The sequence below is a fragment of the Hevea brasiliensis genome, chromosome 16 (assembly GCF_030052815.1).
Source record: "Hevea brasiliensis isolate MT/VB/25A 57/8 chromosome 16, ASM3005281v1, whole genome shotgun sequence".
NCBI lineage: Eukaryota > Viridiplantae > Streptophyta > Magnoliopsida > Malpighiales > Euphorbiaceae > Hevea > Hevea brasiliensis.
Window position 1 is genome coordinate 64,372,409 of NC_079508.1, and position 6,156 is coordinate 64,378,564.

General features: G+C 31.2%; 1 long non-coding RNA gene across 1 annotated transcript; it reads right to left on the reverse strand.

Annotated features, from left to right (window-relative positions):
* Window positions 1-4,627: 4,627 nt before the first annotated feature.
* LOC131174540 (uncharacterized) lies at window positions 4,628-5,641 on the reverse strand. The gene is made up of 2 exons (XR_009144912.1): window positions 5,514-5,641; window positions 4,628-4,886 (listed from the first exon to the last, which is right to left on the reverse strand). It is a non-coding gene; the product is annotated as an uncharacterized LOC131174540 (long non-coding RNA).
* Between the last annotated feature and the right edge of the window lie 515 nt (window positions 5,642-6,156).

Sequence of the window (6,156 nt, forward strand, 5' to 3'; positions counted from 1 at the left end):
TAAGGCATAACATGATCCCGTATTATACCTAATGAATTACCGACTCCGTCTACCGATAACCCATTAAATATATTATAAGAGATTTTAAAACAATTTTCTTACTTTTTGAAAGTAGCGAGCTTTTCTAGCAGGTATTAAAAATATTTAATTGAAGTTTAAATATTTGATAAAATTTTTGTCCATTTTTATTTTTCTGCAAATTTGGAAAAATTTTGGCAAAGTGCCGGCAGTAATTGAGAAAAATAAAAAATTTTACCTGTAGAAAACACTTCCAAATATATCACTTCAAACAATCTCAACCACCATTAAAACTCAAGTCAACATAATTTCCCCCAATCTCCACAATTTAAATCAATTTCCAATTTAAATATTTCAAAAATAATACTGAATAGTTTTCATTCATATTCCATTCAAGAAACATTAATTTACATTCATCAGTCTAAATTACATAAGAAAATCCAAAATAATATTATTACAAAATTTGTACAACTGCTCATGACCAATTTACAAATGTACATACAGTCAATTACATCAAAATAAACATGTACAATCAGGGTATAAAATTATACCCGACAAAAGGTCCAGAAGTAACTCTGAAATCCTCAGCAGCTCACTCCGTTGCTCTACTAGTCTCTCTATCTGCAACAGCAATGAAAAGCTATCGCTAAGTATAATGACTCAATGGTGCATAACATAACAGAAATATAATTTTATATATAAATCAAATCACATTTATTCAATTATGGTACTGAAAAGGAAAAGCAGATACAAAACACAATTTATACTTTTAGTCAAACATTCTCATTTCGGAAGTCACAAAACAATTTCATAAAAACACACAGTTATATCATGCCATCAGTACAATGTTCATCTCAATAGTCAAAGGCTTATGAGGAATCTCAAGGCTAGCTAGCTCAATCTATAAGTACCCATTCAATTTCTTCTTCTACTGGCACACACCTCAACACTTCAGCCAGAAAGGGAATCAAAATTTAAAACTAATTCCTCCCACCAGGCATGCTAGTGAGGCATTCAGATATATGGTCATAACACTGTGGTTTCAAAACTATCTTAACATTTTAATAAACATTTATTGACAATTCAAACACATACAATTAAATTTCCAACAATTTAAGTCACAACCTATTATTCAGTTCATTCACAATTTTGTAATAAAAATAAATCACAATTTATTCATCAAAATAAATTGTCAAGAGAATTTACATAAAAATTTTATATTGTGCATAAACCTTGTGCGAGTCACCTCTAGGCCTTGACTCGATGTCTCGGGTTTTTTTCCGGTATTCTTTTCAACTGAAACACACAATTTTATAATGTTTCAGTATCATAACGTATAGTAAATTCAATCATAAATTCACAATTACTTATGTCTAGCTCTAATATGCTTGATTTAATGTTCTTTGAATTTTGCATTTTGATGTTATTATTTATGACACTATTCAAGTCAAATTGTTAACTTTCTTATGCTTAATAGGTATGAGAATTTCAATTACACCCACATACCATATTTTGGTTACCAAATTTGTTAGTTTTAGATGCCTTTTCAATTTTTAGGTCTCCTAATTGCATTTTCAAATTTTCAGATTTGATATCCTGTATTACACTGTTCCATTGATCAAGTTGCTGTTAAAATTTGACAAAGTGTTCTTCATAAAAGTTGTTCTTTATTGTCTTATCTTTAATTCCCTTTTTGAATCACTCCATTTGGAGTTTTGTCGCCCAAGATATGGCTATTTGAACATAGCTGGCCGGATTGGCCTAACCCAAATTTCTGGGCACCTACTTTAGTTTTGGCAGTTTTGGGTCTCTAATTTTGGGTGGCAAAATGACTTAGTTATGGGCAGAATTTGGGTTGGTTTTCTTCATGAAAGTTGTAGTGCTATGTCATACATTTCCAATGCCACAAAAATCAGGTCATTTGAACCTGTATAGCCTAAGTTATGGCCAAATGAACAAACATTCATTTGGTCATTTTGGTACAGTGACAGCATACTACACTTGGGTTTGACCTAATTGTTCACTATGTTAATGTCATTTTCTGGGCATAGTTCCTAAATGAAAAATGTGTCATTATGTGTCTATTTTCATTACCAATTGGCCTCACACCAATTGGGTTGGTAAATTTTTAGTTTTAGTCCCTGAAAAAGACCTAGGTCAAGCTGCCAGAATAATGACCCTAACCAATTCGAATTGCACTTGGTTTCTACCAATTCAAACATACCACAAATGGTCCCAATTGACCATTTCTCACTTCAATTAGGGTCAATTGCACCAATTAACCATTTCTTACAATTTTTCTCCCAATTTCAACACTCAAGAACCCTAATTCTAATTTTTATTCACTTTAATGAAATCAAAGTGTATATTTTTAATCTATATACTTAATTCAACTCACTTAACCCTTCAATTTCATCAAATTTAAGAAATTTCACTCCTCCTATATGCTGGCTAAAATTTACAAGAATCCCACACACTTGATTTGTTTCAATTATTTGTTAATTCCAAGTGTAACTTAACTACTTAACATAAATTCAAAGAGAGAGTGAAGAAAGAACACTAACCTCAATTCTTTGATTTATAATTCACCAATTCTTTCAATTTCTCCTTTCTTTTTCTTCTTCAATCTTCTTGTCTACTTGTAATAACAAGGTTTAGTGGAGATTTTGGGGGATTTATGGCTAATTTGGGGGTTTAGAGAGCTTGAAAATCAAGCTTCCATGGTGAAAATATGAGAGAGATGAGAGAGATGGATGAGGGACAGAAAATGGGTGAGGAAAACACACGTTTTCTCTTTTTTTTTTTTCATTTGATTTTGCATAATTATCTAGCTTTTTGACTTAGTCAAAAATTAAAGAAATTAAATAGATTTTTGATATCATTATGGATGATGTCACTACAATGAGGTCATAAATCCTTTCCTTTTTTTTTTCCTTTTTCCTTTATTTTTTCATAGTTCTTTAATTTAATTCTATATTCTGAAATTTTCATTTCTTCAATTTTATTAGACCTTTAGGTCAGGAGTCACCTCTAGGGGTGAATTGACCAATTTGTCCCTCGCCGGTTTGACCCGGTTTGTTAGTTATTCAATATTTCTTCCGAATCCCTAACATAATTATTTGACTTGCTTAATAATTCTTTTCTATAATTTTCTCTTTTTCACTAGGTTCGCAATAGTCCTAAAGACCGCAGCATTACATTTTCTAGTTCAAAATTCGGGTTAAGATTGACCTCGTTGTCACTTTCCGGGAAAGTCACCCATCGCTGTGACTCCCAGCTCATTTAATCTTTTGTGTTCTGTTTTTCTTATTTATACTTAACTATCTGGCAATTACTAATTATTTGTATTCAGGGCTTATCTAGGTGTCTTAGATGTGATTCTAATCTCCTTAATTGTCCGGACCGACACCGGTCACCAGAACAGTGAAAAATACTAGACTATGCAAATAGAAGTGTTACAATTATAGCGAAGATTTATTAATTTTTGAAATTATTTTCTTTTTCAACTAATTTTTGTTATATATTGAATTTACATGTATTATTACAATTTTTTTTCTCTTGGTAGAGAGTTTATTATTATATATAATTTTTTATCTAAATTGAGAAAAAAAAATATTTTGACCCACTGGTTTAATTTACTAACTCCACCCTTGTTTAGTTCTTGTCTTATCCTAAACTGATATCTAGGATGTGAAGTTTGCATATATGAATATTTGTGAGTAACCCAATATAATAAATGTTGATAATGGTATTATATAAAAAAAAAAAAAAAATAGACTGAGTCTAATTTAATTAACTTCAAAAATTAAGTTAAGAAGAGATAATTGCCCAAGTCCTTATATTTAAACCTTTTACCTTGTCTTAAACTGATGTGAAAACGCCATGAATTTTTATTTGTCCACATCAAGGGTCAAGCCCTTAAATTTTCTTTGACATTGAAATTGAGGATTTTTTATTTTTTTTTTAAATATGTGTTAAGAAACTAAAATTTTTTTTTAACAAAAATCGCGGCTAATATACACATAGAAATTGTTCATCACGCATTATTTATCCAAATGGGCGATGAATAATCTCTTCTCTTTAATAAGTTCCCTGTTTGTAAAAAAAAAAAAATTGAATAATGCATTGTACGTATAAAAGATTGAATTATTTGAGGGGTTAAATTTTGATCAGGTGGATTGATACAATAGCTTAAATTTCAATTTATTAGAATATTCAAGAACCAAACAGAAAATCACTTAGCTAAAATTTAATAGCCAAAATATGAACTATTTTCTTCCATTAGTTGATATATGGATAACTCTAACCTGCTAAGGGATCCACCACCTGTTTCAGTAGTGGCAAGGTTGGTTTCTAGCTAGCTACTTCAACGTTTCCTTATCGTTTGTTGAAAGCACAACATGAACGCCAAAATATTATCGATAAAACCTTGATTAAGGTTTGACTGGATGTATTTAAATGAGAGATTTTTGAAAATTTCATGAATTTGTTGAAAACTCATAGTCATAAAATCTATCATTCACTCAAATCCCTCAAAATGAAGGATTCTAAATTCCCTCAATGTAATCCATTGATGAATTAGACAGTGAATGTAAACGTACGAGAGGAATTTTTGTCAAACCAGCATCATTTATTGTAGAAATACCTTATATTACACGCGATGTCATAGCTAGACAACAGTTATAGATCAATTATTCGATCACATATATAGCACTTTATTATATTTTTCGGCCACATTATTTCTTCACTGAAAGGTTTGGAGGCTCAGCAATTAGGTTTGAATACAGGGCACCGGCAGTTACCCTTTCGTTTACCTTTGCATACTGGTCCCTCTTTGACACCTTCAAGTTTGCGACAACCAACTTTGCCTGCAGCGTTCAAAAAGATTATTTATATATCATGCTAATTAATTAACAGGAAATCAACTATATATTGAAGCCCTCAAAGTGCAGTAAATTGCTTCAGAAAGTGATCAAACACATGCATGATTTTGAATGTTCACTTATCAGAAAAATCCATGCCAGGGTTTTCCGCAAGCCCATTTAACAGATTTGAGTTTTTCCTGTGCACCGGATTTCTATTTTTCTGTCTTTTGCTTTAGTAAAAACATTTAGAAATCAAGAAAAAAAAATCCTTGGAAAATGGTCTTTTGTCATTGCAAGTTTAATAAGTTATCACCAACAACAAGAGAGATTAGAGAATCAAAACAACCAGTGGTGGAGCTACTTGGGGACTAGAGGGCCCATGGCCCCCCAAGTCCCAAAGAGCTCTCCATAAAAAATTCATCTATAACACTGTAAACAACTAGCTAGAGTAATATAAATAATAATATTCTGAACAAAGAAACAAACTTGAGCACAAAGAAATTAACAAAGTAGAGCCTCAGTCTTAGATACTAAGACTTCATCAACGCAGAACTATTTTTTCTTGAGTCCTCAATAAACTAGCGATGATATATATATATCACTTTGAAATATCTCCGAGATAGAACGTACCGTTTGACAAGTTTAATTTCTCACCATTATGAGTCAACTTTCGAGCTACAATTGGAGACGGAATGACAAAAAAAGAAGACAAGAGGACGCAAATGATAAGGAAGGCCTTCATTTTCTTTGGAGTATGGGTTCTGCTTGATTCTTCGATCGACCTCTTAAGCCTTTTTATAGCCATTTTTATATGAAGACTTGGAGATTGACTCGGCAAATACTTTTAGCGGGCCAATGAGTTTTATTATGGATTTTAACCAATCTAAAAATTTAAAGAACAAGAAAGGTAGTTTGTAAATTAATAAAAAAAAAAATCGTTGCGTAAATGCTTCATCTGTGTCTATCATATTATATTATCGTCAAAATTAAATATTATTATTGCTTTTAGAATAGTTTCAGTAGATAAAAGAAGAGTAAAGAAAATTGAAATATCGAATCTTTAAGCAAGAAAATTGATTTAGAAAACTTCTTATTTTTCCATTTTAAGGTATGACATGAAATAAGCATAATGATGTAATGTAAGCAAGAAAAGCATGAGCTGACCCCATTTGTTTCGTTATCTCATCTTCATCACTTAGTAGAAGGAAATCTGACCATTTTATCTAAACTTACTTACCATGACATTACTTCCAAATACTGTGAATGCACAATT